Source organism: Armigeres subalbatus, chromosome 1 (genome assembly GCF_024139115.2).
Source record: "Armigeres subalbatus isolate Guangzhou_Male chromosome 1, GZ_Asu_2, whole genome shotgun sequence".
Taxonomy (NCBI): domain Eukaryota; kingdom Metazoa; phylum Arthropoda; class Insecta; order Diptera; family Culicidae; genus Armigeres; species Armigeres subalbatus.
Genome location: NC_085139.1, coordinates 111564746 through 111580446, shown reverse-complemented (window position 1 = coordinate 111580446; position 15701 = coordinate 111564746). Strand labels below are relative to the sequence as shown.

Sequence of the window (15701 nt, the reverse complement as noted above, 5' to 3'; positions counted from 1 at the left end):
TAATTTTGTGCCGGAAATTTTTTTACTTCCGGCGTCCGTGGTCAAAATACATTTTCTCGATTGATTTAAAAGGTGAATAGTATTTTGAAAGGATTAAAGAAACGTTTGAGATCAAATAGAGTAATAGAGGATTATATTGTGTTGAAAGGTGCTTTGATCACAGTAGTGCTAAATATTCAATATGCCATTGCTAATTTTAAAGCCACCCCGAAGAGACCCAGTTTTCATCAAAATAATCGCGTCGAAGTGATCCGGCATTAGCGTTGCCAAACGCCAACGGCATTATGATAGATCCAGCATTACCGAAACATAACAATTACCGGCTGTTGCAAGTGGAGTATTTTGCCCGGTTGCACCCTGTTCCGCATTTGGAGGTAAACGCCGAAGCGTGGGAGAAACTGGTTCATTTCAACAAAAAGATAAATGTCTTCTCAATATACGAGTGGATTAGTTTTCAGTGTTGGCATGAGACACCTCCAGCAACCGAAAACCTCAAACGGTGAGATCTGAATAATTCGATTGGAGAGAAGTGTAGAAGAAATAGTACGACACCGGCGACACGTAGTATTTTATCAACAAGGCAAAAAAACTAAAATAACTCCAGTTTCGGATGACAATCTGCGTACTTTGATTAACCAGGATGAAGGTAAGAAACTTTTAAAATGCATGTCTTCATCTTACTTTCAACAATTTCTTGATTGGCAATTCGACACGGTTGTTTCATAAGGGCCAATGCCGCAAACGTAAACAATGCCTTTTCCTGCAAATTCTTCAACAACTAGGACGGCTCATAGCTAACAATCACTTGGAACTGGTGGCGCTCCGCTTCTTCTATCGAACGGAAGTGGAAAATGCCGCCAGAAGTCTTATCTTCCTGAAATCTGCAGAAGAAGTCAATGTTTACGTTTGCGACTTTCGCCTTTTTGAAACAACAATGTCGAATTGTTCTAAACCATTCGCAATAGTTTTCATTATGTTATGAATATTAAACAGATGAAATACTTTTTTTGCCTAACCAATTTCTGTTTTAAATTTATAGCCACCGTTATGAAAATTGTACCTGCATCGTGGTACAAATTTCGGGTCTGAGGAACGGCGACGAATTTCACTGTTCATCCGGATATTCCAGAAACGTGGAATAGTGCTGTTACTAGATGATTTAACCGTGGAAGTTGGAGGTGTTTAGATACCAGCATATTTGTGGCTCATTGGCAAGATAAGTCACATGTCACAAACAAATTACTTTGGATAAGTGGACGAACTTAGTTAACATACGGATGGTCAAAATTTAGGTCATAGTCAAAACTTTTTTTGTTTTGATGCGCATATTGATTTTGACCAGCAATGGAAGCGCTCACAGAATTAAGACTTTTGACAAGTGTACATACGTAGATGTGGACAGACCAGTTCTACTGAACGCGGAAATTATTGGCTCAGATTAAGTTCATCGACAATTGCTGCAGTGCCCGAAGGAGAATTGATTCAAACACGTCTGAAAAGAGCATGAATTCTCATCAAGCATTATCACAAGGAGGTGGCTGACAGATCCCCGACATGCAGGTTTGACCTTCAATACAAAACCGGGATTATAGATTATAGGATGATGAAGAAGGGGAATGCTATAGAGGTGAGTCGAATACTTTTCATTAGCTTTAGATGTTTTTATGTATGGGTGTATGCTCAGTTTTGGCCTATTAGATTAGAATTACATCAGGTTAAGGATAATAAGATTTAAAAAAAACATTAATGTGCTTAAAGTATATTCCTGTTACATTCCATTGTGTCATATTGATGTTATTTATTTTAAAAACGTAATACACGTAAAAAAATTTAATGTTGTTTATTATTAATATTTCTAATACTTTTTTGCCAAAGCAGGCGCTTAATGACATGTATAAGAAAAAACTTATACATCGCATTAGCCACATACATTCGGAAACTTATACTTTTCATTAACTTAAGAATGTTATTAGCTTTTTGATATGGGATCATTCATTAGGTGGCATAATGAAGAGTATAAGTATTTTCTAATGGTTTTTTTGCCATAACATATAAGGTTATTTTTTTACGTGTAGGCAAGATGTGCCAGTTGTAGCTAAAGCACCAGTTGTCAAATCAAATCACCACAAAACAAGTTAAGATCGGTAAAGCATATTCATATGATAAGAAAAAACCTTTGATCTCCCCCAAAACAAGCAAAGCAGGAAGTGAAACCTTTCGCATGAAATATAATGTCCACCCACATGCGCTTCACTTTTTTTTTAAGTTGTTCTTATATATGGCGACTATTGATACACCCACCCTTTGTCATTACTAATCTTACTAATGGTTACTAGATACAGTGAGGAAATATTAGATCCGGTTCTCTAATTAGGGTCTCGCCGACATTTCTCACCAACACGAACGCAGGTTCGTGGTTGCAAACAATCCCATTTGATTTTGCCGTGACAGCTGCTCGTGGTTGCAAACAAACCGAGTAAGAGTGTGAGTGAAACGTGCGTGTACGTACACGATCGCTGAAAGCCTAATAGAAGAAACTTTTCGCAGGTGATCGGATATCAACATGGGTACAATCAGCACAAGCGTTCACAATCTCGGTTGTGATCGATGTGACAAACTATCGTATCTCCAGCGATTAGGATCCACCACGACCAAAATCAGGAGGAAGGCAGATAACAATGTTCCTAGTCCGTAGAGATTACCTGACATTAACTTCAAAGCAAAAAAGCTAAGTATTAATGTTTTTAATTTTCATTCCGTCAAGACAATTTATTAATAGGGTATCGAATCATTTGACCAGCACTCTTATTCCCGTCCTCAATGTCTACTACTCGGACGCATTACAACAAAATTACTTGGTTTTTGGTACATGGCAAGCATCTTCAGATTTCTAGTGATATACATAAAATCAAATCATGTGGTTGTAACGCGATTGAGTTTTAAAAGAAGCGGACGGGAATATGGGGTGCTGCCCAAATGGTTCTTCTCCCTATTTACAATAACTTCTGGAATTTCAGCTGCATTCTTTTCGAAGTCCTCTCAGGGTTATTTAAATATATGTTTTTTTATTCTTAGTGCAACTTTTTCAGGATTATCGGAAAAAACAAGATATCATCGGGAATCTTTGTAGGATTCCACTTTTACCTTTTTTTTAGATTCCTTCTAAAATCTTCTGGAAGTTCCTTCTGGATGACTCTATGAATTCCCTTTAGAACTCTTTACGGATTCCTCCAAGAATTGTTTTGGAATATCTTGTATGAATTCATTTCACAATACATCTGAGATTTTTGGGGATTTATTCCGGAATTATTTTGAGATAGTTTAAAGAATCGTGTGAGGATTAGGGATTCCTTCCGGAGTCTTTCGGGGACTTTTTTTAAAGAATCGTTTAAAAATTTCTCCCGGTATCGTTTAGGGATTCCTTCCGGAATCATTCGGGAATTTCTTTCGGAATCCTTTTGAGATCCCTTCCGGAATCGTTTGCGCATTCTTTCCTGAATCGCTTTGGCATTCTTTCTTGAATTGTTTGTAGATTCCTTCCGAAATCGTTTTGGTATTTTTCCGCAATCGCTTCGGGATTCTTTCAGGAATCGTTTTGGGATTCCTTGAGTAAACGTTTGGATAAATTTCCTCCCGATGTTTTTGGGCACAGACAAGCAGACGCAACGCTTTCATTTTGAAATATTTTAAGGATTCCTTCAAAAATTATTTTAGAATATTTTCTGAATACAATACATATTTTTTAATTTAATAATCCTACTACTCTGTTGTCATTTCAGGGTTCGTTATAGATTATATTTGGTTTCTGCTAAAACCACATCAACACCTTTTAACATTTTGTCTGTGCTCTGGGGACGATCTGACCTCAGGCTACTTTGAAAATCTTTTTTTTTATTTTTCAACTGATTCTTATAATAGTTTGTAAAACTCGCCGAGATCTGTCCGCTAGGTGCAAATCCGCTTAAAAAATCTCGAAAATAACCGCTATGGCTATAGTCTAATTTTATCAAAAAAAATTACGTTGTCTGTGCTCTGGGGTCATATTGACCTCAAATTGAAATTGCTGTAACTTTTTGATTGTTTGGTCTGTTCCGGATTTTTTCGAATGGATCGAAAATTAAATTAATCATCTTTTAGAACGTTACCTTAGATTGATCATAGGTAGGCGGGTACCTTGCGGGGTGGTATTTTCGTAAAAAAGAGTGCAAAAACAGTGATTTTTTGTGCTTATCTAAAAATCCAAAAATTGCACCTTTTCAAAAAGGTAATGCAGGAAGGCATGTGGTTTGATATGAGACATTGATTAGTTTAGAATTTGGCCGCTAGGTGGTGGTATGTATCTATGATAATATTGTTTTAGACTACCCGAGATACTCCGATACATATATGGAATATTGTACATTGGAAATATTCTTATCGAACTAATTTCGAATTTGTAAAAATGATGCAAAGATTGTCTGAAGGAAATGGGAAGGAACTACAAAGCGGTGCTCAGTATAATGAGTATTTCTTCCAAGAGGCGGCACTAGTCAGCAGTTATGTTTGAGTATTTTGTTCCATGTAAGGGCCGATGCCCACGTAGTTTTTTTTCAACGCTGCGTGCACACGGCGTTAAAAGGACGCATGTGTGCATCGGGAAAAAGCGGTAACGCAGCGTCGCTGCACCGATGCACACCTGCGTTTTTTCAACGCCACGTGCACGCAGCGTTGAAAAAACGCTACGTGGGCATCGGCCCTAAGATCTCATGTATTTGAGGCGTAGTATTTTTGGCAAACATAAATAATACGGTAGGGTCTTCCAAAGGTTTTATTCTTATTCAACTTGCTCTAGTGATGCAAATGATAGAATGCGTTTACAGAATATGTTTAGGTTATTCAAGTAAAACCCGGAGTTAAGGCCTTTTGATCTACGCGCGTAACCAAAGGTCAGCTAGTCTGTTGCAAATGTGGTACATACTCTTAGTGATACTAAGAATAAAAAGCATTCACAGTATATGTCCTTGGACATTCAAGAATTCCCTGGAATTAAGGCCTTTGGGTCTACAGGTATAACCAAAGGTCAGCCAGTGTGTTTCAAATGTGCTACATGCTCTTGATGATAAAATAAATAAAATGCGTTCACAGTATATGTTCTTAGCCATCCAAGAATTCCCTGGAGTTAGGGCCTTTGGGTCTACAGACGTAACCGAAGATCAGGTAGTTTGTTGGTACTTGCTCTTATTGATAAGTTGATTAGAATGCGTTTACATTATACAGATCCCATTCGATTTTGGCAACGCGTTCCGAACATTTATGTTACCAAAATCGAATGGGATCTGTATGTTCTTGGTAGTTTAAGAACTTCCTGGAATTAAGGCCTTTGGGTCTACACGCATGCATGAATACCATAGAAAAAATTCAATAAATCACGCATGAATAAACCTTACGAATGAGTATTTACCTTATAATTGACATTCGCCCAGCTTGAAGAAAAAAAATAGAAAACTATAATGCCAAAACTTCAACGCATTCAATTTGTAATAATATTATAACATTACAGCTTTCTATTTTTTACAAACTGAATGAATGCCAATTATTATGTAAATACTCATTACTATCTCTTTAAAGCAAATTCTTGTATTCCAAGAGTCTCATCGTCAACCTAGGGTATATGTTATGAACACATTATTTCCAATGAATTACTAGAAGTATGTACCGGCTTTGTATTACCTACTAGGAGCATGTGTCATATCTGAACTATGCTGACTGGTCTTTTGTTCGGGTGTAGACTCAAAGCCCTTGACTCGAGGGATTCCTTGAATGACCAAGAAAATATTTTGTGAACGCACTCTAATATAAATAGCGTCTAGAAAATTCTTAACTCCAGGCCTTCTCCATGGCCATGAATATATACGGTAAACTGAACATATTTTTTTCTTTATGTCACTAAGAACATGCAGTGTAACATGAAACAGATTGGCTGATCTTCGTTTACGTGTGTAGACCCAAAGGACTTAACTTCAGGGAATTCTTGAATGACCAAGAACATGAACAGTGAACACATTCTGAACATAGTAACACTAAGAGTATGTACTATATTTGAAACAGGCTGATTGATCTTCGATTGCCTGTGTAGACCCAAAGGCCCTAATTCCAGGGATTTCTTGGAGAGCCGAGAACATATACTGTGAACGCATTTAAATCTAGGTATCACTAAGAGTATCTACCATATTTGGTGACACTTATAGATTCAAAGGCCTCCACAGATTTGTCGGATTATCTAGAACATATACTGTGTACGCATATTTTTTATCACTAAGAGTAAGAGCATGGCGCATATTTAAAATAAATTGGCTGAACTTTGGTTACACCTGTAGACCCAAAGGCCTTAACCCCAGAGAATTCAAGTTTCCACGGAGAAGAGACATTTCTTAAAATTTTAATGTTTGATGTCGTAATTGAATGATTTTCCTGATATACATGTTCAGCTACCTAAGACCTAAACTCATAATTTAATCCCTTATCAGTTTCCCTCTTAGCCTTACTTACTTCTGCAATATGTTCTTTGAACCTTACATCTAACGATCTTTTTGTTTGACCTACATATACTTTATCACACTGTGAACAATTAATTTGATAAACCCCTGCCTTATTTAACATTTCTACTCTATCCTGCTGGAGAATAATAAATCGATGCCGAATTTTCTCAGTCGATGGCGTAGCTGGTGGGTGATGTGGGGACCGATAGCCTCTTCAGCAATTCATCGATCGGTGTCTGTGTTGTCAGTTCGTTTTCCGTAGGTTCCTCTGCTTCTTGTTGATAATTGCTTGTATTGTTCTTTCCTTGTATCCGTTGATCTTCGCTGTTTCCATGATGTGTTGTAGCTCCTTCGTTTTTCCTTCTTCGCTCAGGGGGATCGTCTGCATCCTGTGGATCATGTGATGAAAAGCTGCCATTTTATGCTGATACGAATAATTTGATGTGAATTAAGGTGTTTGCACATTCAGTTCGGGTTCGATTCAAGCGCCATCTATTTGTAAAATTCCTAATTACTTTTCCCGTCACAGTTCAGCAGTCCATTCCCTTCAGACGACCTTTGCATCATCTTTACAAATTCCACATTTGTTCGATAAGAATTATTTACAATGTACAATATTCCATATATCGGAGTATCTTGGGTAGTCAAAAATAATAGTCATACATACCCCCACCTAGCGACCAAATTTTAAACTAATCAATGTCTCATATCAAACCACATGCTTTGTTGCATATCCTTTTTGAAAAGGTGCAGTTCAAAGTGGGTAGGATTTTAAGATACAACTAAAATAAGCACAAAAAATCACCACAAGGTGCCTGCCCACCTATGGTCAATCTTAGGTAACGTCCTAAAAGATGATTGATTTATCTTTCGTAACATTCCAAAAAAACCGGAATTGACCATATAGTTATAACAATTTTAATTTGGGGTCAATATGACTCCAGAGCACAGACAACGTTAGTTTTTTGGAGCACACACGGAAGGTTAAATTAGGAATTCTAACCCGAAATATTTTAAAAATACCGTCAGGGAACTATTTTTAGATTCCTTTCAGAATCCCTTTGGAATCGGAGAATAATTTAGTTTCGGGAGTGGTACTGGAATTCTTTGGGGATTCATCCTGAAAAAAACTGAATCGCAAGTCAGTCCTATCTGTTTATGGATGCCATATACCGATTCGATAAAGGGTTCTCCCTGAAATCGTGAGAGGATACTACCAGGATTCTCGAAAAAATGTTCCCAGGGTTTGCGAATTATTTTTTCCATGATTCACTAAAGTATCTTTCCAAGATTCGCGAAAGAATACTTCCACGATTCGTAAAAAGGTCCTTCCAGGACTTGTGAAAGAATTCTCACTGAATTTGCGAAAGGATTCTTCCACAAAATGATTCTTCCACGATTTATGGAATGTTCGTCCCAATGTTCGCGGAAGGATTCTCCTAGGATTCGCAAAAAGATTCTCCCAGGATTTGCGAAAGGATCGTCCTAGCATAGAGAAACAGACGTCTCACTCTACACATGTTCTATCGTTCATCTTTTTAACGGTGGGTTCAATTTTTTGTCGATCGTTTGTTTTGGTCGATCGGGCACCAATGGCGCTTCCATCGGTTTTGCTTGTGTTTGACGTTTGCCCACTATCGCCATCTGGTTGCCGTTTGTCCACCTACAGTCCATTTAACATTGGTCGGTAATGTTTCCGTGGCGATGATTTGGATTGCATTTTGTTCTAAGTTAAATGTCTGTTTCTTTGTGGTCCTAGGGTTCACGAAGGGGTTCTGCTGAAATTCGCGAAAGGGTACTCCCAGGATTTGTGAAAAAATCCCAAGATTTATGATAGAGTCCTCACAAGACTAATAAAACGCGACGCGAGACAAGACATAACACTGTTATGTCTTGTCTCGCGTCGCGTTTTATTAGTGTCGTGTTGTTTTTACGTTTTATTAGTGTCGTGTTGTTTTAAAAACCAAAAGAGTCCTCACAAGATTTGCCAAACGATTCTGTCAGGATTTTCTAAATGATTCTTCCAAGGTTTGCAAAAGGATCGTCCGAGGATTTTCAAAAGGTTCCTCCCAGGAGTTACGAAAGGATCTTCCCAGGAATCGCGAGCTGAATTGCGACAGAATTCTCTCAGGATTTGCGATAGGATTCTTCCAAGATTTCTCGAAAGGATACTCTCAGGATTCGCAAGAAAATTCCTCCATCCTTCCAAAGATTCTCCCAGGATTTGTCAAAGGATTCTCCCCAGATACGCGGAAGGATCCTCCCATGATTCGCAAAAGTATCCTTTCAAGATTCGCGAACCCAGGATTCGTGAAAGGAGTATTCCAGGATTCGCGAGAGGATCCTCTCAGGTTTCGCGAAACGATCCTTCCAAGATTCGCGATCCTCCCATGAATTTCGAAAGGATCTTCCCAATATTCTCGAAAGGATTCTTCCAGGAATCGCAAAGTGATCCTCCAGGATGCGCGAAAAAATTCTCCCAAGATTTCTCGAAAGGATACTCTCTGGATTCACAAAAAGATCCTCTCAGGATTGTTGAAAGATTAGAGATTTGCGAAAGAATTCTCCAAGGATTCGCGAAAGGATCCTCCCAGGAATTGTGAAAGGATTCTCCCAGAGTTTACGATAGGATTCTCTCTGGATTTTGGAAGGATTCTTCAAAACTTCGCGAAAGGATCTTCCCAGGATTCGTGAAAGGATACTTCCAAGATTCGCGAAAGAAGCCTTTCAGGATTTGCGTAGGGATTTTCCCAGGATTCATGAGCCGATCCTTTCAGGATTTGCGAGCCGATCCTCCCAGGATGTGCGAAAGGATTCTCCCAGGTATTGCGAAGGAAATTTCCTAGGATTTGCGATAAAATGCTCCCAAGATTTCGCAAAAAGAATCGCAAAACGATTCTTCAATATTCAAAAAAGGATTCGCTAAAGGATTCTCAAAAGGATCCTCCCAGGATTCGCGAAAGGATTTTCCCTGGAATCGCAAAAAGATTCTCTTAGTATTTGCGGAAGGGTCCTCCCAAGATTCGTAAAACGCTTCTCCCATGACTCCCGAAAGAATCGTTCTAGGATTCGCAAAAGGAGCCTCTTAGGAATTGCGACAGAATCCTTCCAGTATCGCAAGAGGATCCTCACAGGAATCGGTAAAAGATTCCCCTAGGATTTGCCAAAGAGTTTTCCCAGGATACGCGGAAGGACCCTTGCATGATTCGCGAAAGTATCCTTCCAAGATTCGCGAAAGAGGTTTCCCAGGATTCGCGAGAGAATACTCTCAGGGTTCGCGAAATAATTATCCTAGGGTTTGCAAAACGATTCTCTCTGGATTCGTGAAGGATCTTATCAAGATTCAGGGAAGGTTTTTCCCAGCATGTGCAAAAGGATTCTCCCAGGATTCAATCCTTCCAGGCTTCGCAAAAGGATCCTTCCAAGATTTGCGGAACGATAGCTCTGGATTCGCGAAAGGATTCGTGGAAGAATACTTCCAACATTCGCGAATTAATCCTTCTAGGATTCGCGAAAAAATCTCCAAGGAATCGCCAGGATTTGTGAGAGGATCCTCCAAGGATTCGCAAAATTTTACTCCAAGGGTTCGCTAAAGAAAATATATTCCCAGGATTCGCGAAAGGATCCTCACTGGATTCGTAAAAGGATTCGCAAAAGCCTTCTTCCATCAAATAGATTTTCTCAGAATTAACAAAATAATTCTCCCAGTATTCGGTGAAGGATTCTCGAAAGAATCCTTCCAAGATTCGCGAAATAATTGTCCCAAGATTCGTGAAAGGGATTTTGCCAAGATTTGTGAGAAAATCCTCCCAGGATTCGCAAAATTTTACTCCAAGGATTCGCTAAAGAAAGGATCTTCTCAGGATTCGCGAAAGGATTCTCTGAGAATTCGCAGAAAGCTTCGCCCAAGATTCGCGAAAGGGTTCTCCAACGATTCTTGAAAGTATACTTCCAGGAATCGCAAGAGGATCCTCCCAGGAATCGCGAAAGGATCTTTTCAGTATTTGCAAAAGTATCCTCCCAGGAATCGCAAAAGGATTCCCCCAGGATTTGCCAAAGAATCCTCCCAGGATTCATGAAAGGATCCTTCCATGATTCGCAAAAGTATCTTTCCAAGATTCGCGAAAGAATACTCCCAGGATTCGTGGAAGTGTTTTCTCAGGATTTGCGAAAGGATTCTCCCAGGGTTCGTAAAAGGATCTTCCCAGGATTCGTGAAGATTCTTGAAAGGATACTGTCAGGATTCGCGATAGGATCCTCCCAAGTTCCGCGCAAGGATTCTTCCAGAATTTTCGAAAGGATACTTTAAAGATTTGCGATAGGATTCGCGAAAGATTTCTCCCAATGTTCCCAATGAGAATTCATTTATTAATTTGATACCAGCAGAACAACTTTTGGGAATTCTGGGTAGAATCCTTAGAGAATCTTTTTCTTTTCATTGGCATTACATACCCCAATGGGACATTATCACTTTTCAGCTTAATAGTTATTTCATCCATTTCACAGTTATTATATTATATTACAGTTGTTATCTGCGAGGTTTGTCAGCCAAGTTACCATGCTGGTTAAGATAAACGCAATGTTCAGGGAATCCTAGACTAGACCGGTAATCGATCGCATGGCTAAGGAAGGCCCCTCGTATACAATACAGAATACCTGCAGAAAACCCGAAGAGACTTCGTCCATCATTTCCCTGAGTACTCTGCAAATGACAACTAGTTCAGAAATTAAGCGAGTAGTATACGAGTAGCAGCAGTTTTAGTGCCGGTGAAGAGGGAAGCAAAGCGATGAAAGCCAAACGGATGAAGCAAGGTCGCTGGGGTTAAACCGTGAATAAGACGTTGGTCCATGAAGCTGGCTACACCTACTTGAGGCAACGCTGAGGTGTTGTATGGATACTTACTGCGGATAACGTAAGAGTAAAAAATATAGTTGATGTAAAAATTCGTAACGTTGTACCTCAATTATCTTTATCTAATTCACAGAAAACCCCAGCTGATTATCTTTGGGATGTGTGTGGGAGTCATCTGGCAGCATAAATAACTAAGTGTGCTAAGGCACATTTGAAAAACCCTTGAGGACAAGGATAACAAATCCTTGATAGCAACACCGTATATGGGGCATTACGCCAGAACATTTCAGTATCGTGAAACCGTGGCGGAAAAATCGACGCATTGCAACCGATGGTAAGAAACTCCCAAAACTTAACAGAAAACATACGGAAACACCCCGTTCTTAGAACGACTTTAGAACGTCGATCTTGTTGGGACAATACACCCTCCAATGTTAATCCATCGGCAATGACGCCTTTGATCACGGTGACGCCGACTCCGCATACCACTCCGACGCGTGTACCACCCTCTACTAACTTCAAATCAAAAATGACTCAAAGTTATGGCCATGACACCACCACTTTCAGGACATCTGGATATCTGGCCTTTATGACACCCGGACAACTCTAAACCTTCAACTGTTCGGTGAAAAGTAACGCCGAATGAAACACTTCAGCGATGGGAAACTTAATTCATATCATGATACATATGTATCATGTTCCCCACACGTTAAAGTCCTGCCCGCATTCGGGCCACCATTCCTATAACAGGAATCGCTATTCAAGCCGAACAACTATTGATCGACGAAAATTACTTATTACAGATCATCTTCATCAACACCGCAGGATTGGCCATCACGATGTATCTCCATATCAAAATTATTGATAATTACGTGCTCCCGGAATATTGGTAATCATTGCTTCTGGAACTTCGTTGTTACCTTTCCTTAAACAGTGATGAAAAGTAAGAATCTCTAGTGTATGCTGGCCGGACACACCGGTATCAAAATCGTTCAGAAGATTGCTATGGAAATTATCGAACACGCATCAGTCGCACATTAAGACATTGAACATGATTGTGTTTAAAGTCGTAAACAGATGGATGGTGTGAGGGCGTTATACATTAGGAGTAGAATCAGCCGTACTTCTTCGAACACTTCTGGAACGACGGGATGATGCTGGATAGACGCATTTACATATAAGCAGTTAGTGAACACGACGGTAGCAATTGCTGTATCGGAGATCACCATGGTTGGTAGATTCAAATGAGCCGCTAGTATGTACCTAATAATCTTCTTCTCCCTTTTAATTCCAGGTTCAATAACCAATAAAAAGTCCAGCAAAAATGAATCGATCTGGTGGTTCAAATTACCCATCCTGGTCCGGACCATGTGTTACCGCCCGAGCGGATGCGAATCTGCTTCAAATTCCTGGTAGTGCTGAAGGCTCACACAGCCATCCGACGATCAACTGTCAATACATGGCGTGCTGGCAATACTTCTCTATAATTTGAAACCACAGTAGTTTCTGTGTGTACCACGGATGCCATTGCCAGAACCGCAAAAATCGATGACTGGAGTTCCATTACATCAACCAAAAAATGGCCGTTATGATTCGGCATTTTTTACTGGTCGGCCCGAATCGCTGTCATCCTCCTTATACATTGGTGGGATAGGACATCTGATACATCTACGCCGTGTGCTCATTGATTAATCATGTCTGGCATCCTGCTGTTAATTTCGTATGGCATCGGTTTAAAAGTCCTTTTGGTATCCAATCGAAATACCATCTAGAATACTTTCAAGGTTTAATTTTTTGATAATTGCATCTGGATCAATTTCGATATTTTTCTGGCATTTAAGAAAGATTTTTTCTTGATATCTTTTTGGAATTTCTTCTGGAACTTTATTAGGATTCCTTCTGAAATCCTTTCTTCCAGGTCATTCTCCTGTGTGTTCTCTGAATTTCTGTTAGAATGCTTTCAAGATGTCGCTCGGTAATTTTTCGAGGTTACGTTTAGAATCCCTTCGGGATCTCATCTGGCATTCTTTCAAGATTCTTCCTAGAATAATTTCAAAATTGCTTATGGTATAGTTCTTGGGAGTTCTCCTAGAATGTTTTCTGAATTCCATTTGGAATCCTTTTAGGATTATTCTTGAAATGCTTTCGGATTCTTTCAGGATTCATTTTGCAATTAAGTACGGCATGGTAAGACGCGCGGCTACAAAGCAGAACCATGCTGAGGGTGGCTGGGTTCGATTCCCGGTGCCGGTTTAAGCAATTTTCGGATTGGAAATTGTCTCGACTTCCCTGAGTATAAAAGTATCATCATCATACCTCATGATATACGAAAGCAAAAATGGTAACCTGGCTTAGAAACCTCACAGTTAATAACTGTGGAAGTGCTTAATGAACACTAAGCTGCGAGGCAGCTCTGTACCAGTGTGGGGAATGCCAATAATAAGAAGAAGAAGAAGACGACAAAAATACATCTTTTTTGTTACCTTAGATTTCAATGTAGATTACTTCCAGAATCTGATGATGATTTCATCGATAATATTGTGACCGTTCTTAATAGCATTCTGGTTGAATTGATCCCGGAAATTCGGAGTTTTATCAGAAATCCAGTGCGGAATCATTCGGGTTGATTCCATATGGAATCCTTTTGGATTCCTTCGAGAATGTTGTTTGTATTTCTTTTGGAATCATTTGCGATCAAGCGATTTGTTCGGAATCGAGGTTACGATAAAGGAACGATTTTTCGGGAAACACGTTAATATTTCTTGTGGAATACTCTAGGGATACCTTTTGGTAATCCAATAGAGATTTCCCTTTTTTTCGGGAATCCAGTAGGAATTTTTATGTGCGGGGATCGGTTTTGAATTATTAGGAAAATCCAGTGCAATTTTTTTCGCGAATCAAGAAGCCACTCCTTCGATAGTTTAGCTCTATTACGAATTCAAGGGCATGTTCTTTGGGGAATTCCTTCACATCTACAAAAGGGATTTTCTCTGGAAAAAAAGCGCTGATTTCTTAGAGAATCTCTCGGAAATCCAGTGCGTACATTAGTAACTCCTTTGTAAATGAGATTTTCTAGAGTATCTACATAGTATTGGAAATCTCAAATGAAACAGAAATTTCAATTCAGCAAGGATTCCTTCTGAGCTTTTGTAATTGACCAGATAATCCAGATTTTTCGAGAATCCAGTAGTATTCCTATGCAAATGCGTTAAAGATTCTTCCTGGAATTAGCGTAAAATTTTCAAAAATTCAGTGCCCCCCATGTATTCTTCGGGCACCAAGATAGAGTCACTGTGATGTGATTTCCAGAAGATATTGATTCCATATAAGTTTAGCTATATGCTTTTTTCTCTTGCGCGCATGGATTGATTAATTGTCGATATTTTTTTGTTAAGAATTTAATAAAGAAGCAATTTTGTTTTACTCTTATTCAAATTCAAAAATTATGTTATTGAAAATGTAAACAAAATGAAAGAAGAACGCAATAACGGAAGAAAAAAGAAGAAGCAATGGGGGTACTAACATCTAGGAGATATCTAGAAGACTCTAGGTACTCGAGTCTAGGAGACAACGAGGTAATATCTACTAGATCACATCTGTCAAATTCAATCGGTTCTAACCGGTTTGTTAATTCATCCAGCGGTTTGTTCATTCATTCATCCTGGTAGAAACGGTTGTTGCATTTGAGGCGGATTTGAGGTGTGACAGGTGCTAGACATCGAAGGAAAATATCTAGGAGACTAATTTTTTTGTCTCAGAGATATCACGGTAGAAGTCTAGAAGATCTTTCCGAGCGGGATCTCTTCGATGTTGTCAATGACGACTTATCGTAAGGGGCAAGCCAGAGTAAACGCGACGTGCGATGCGACGCGACGCGACAGTGCAATCTGACATAGCCTGATGATAATGATTGTTATTCTTTTACGTGAGTCGCGTCGCGTCGCATCGCTCGTCGCGTTTATTCTGGCTTGCCCCTAAGGATGCGGCAATTTAATTTATTGATACGATCGCGTGACGCTACGCAAAGCGGCTACAGGATGCTTTTGGAGGAAATGGAGCGGGGAACTGGCATTTCTCCGCATTCAACGTGTAGATTGCCATACTATGATACTTGTTCAGTTCAAATTTGAAAAAGTTTTTTTTGACGTAGAACTACGTCTGTCTTTTCTATATTGGGGTACACTTTACGATTGCAAAAAATCGAAAAACGTCACGAAAATATGATAGACTTTGATCGTTAATATCTCAGCCGTTTCTCGATGGATTTTCAATTTTTTTGGACCATCCGATCAAGGAAGAGTCAACGCTTCATTCCCGAAGTACACTGAAGT

General features: G+C 39.4%; 2 long non-coding RNA genes across 4 annotated transcripts; both read left to right on the top strand.

Annotated features, from left to right (window-relative positions):
• Positions 1–46: 46 nt before the first annotated feature.
• On the top strand, positions 47–8373 carry LOC134204955 (uncharacterized). Of its 2 annotated transcripts, XR_009978022.1 has the most exons (4): positions 47–374; positions 452–646; positions 1040–1627; positions 2548–8373. It is a non-coding gene; the product is annotated as an uncharacterized LOC134204955 (long non-coding RNA). The 2 variants fall into 2 exon arrangements; XR_009978021.1 differs by having other exon boundaries at positions 47–646.
• Positions 8374–8474: 101 nt separating this feature from the next.
• Positions 8475–15162, top strand: LOC134204954 (uncharacterized). 2 transcript variants are annotated; one of them, XR_009978020.1, is made up of 5 exons: positions 8475–11431; positions 11504–11704; positions 12174–12600; positions 12665–14945; positions 15011–15162. It is a non-coding gene; the product is annotated as an uncharacterized LOC134204954 (long non-coding RNA). The 2 variants fall into 2 exon arrangements; XR_009978019.1 differs by having other exon boundaries at positions 12665–15162.
• Positions 15163–15701: the final 539 nt, after the last annotated feature.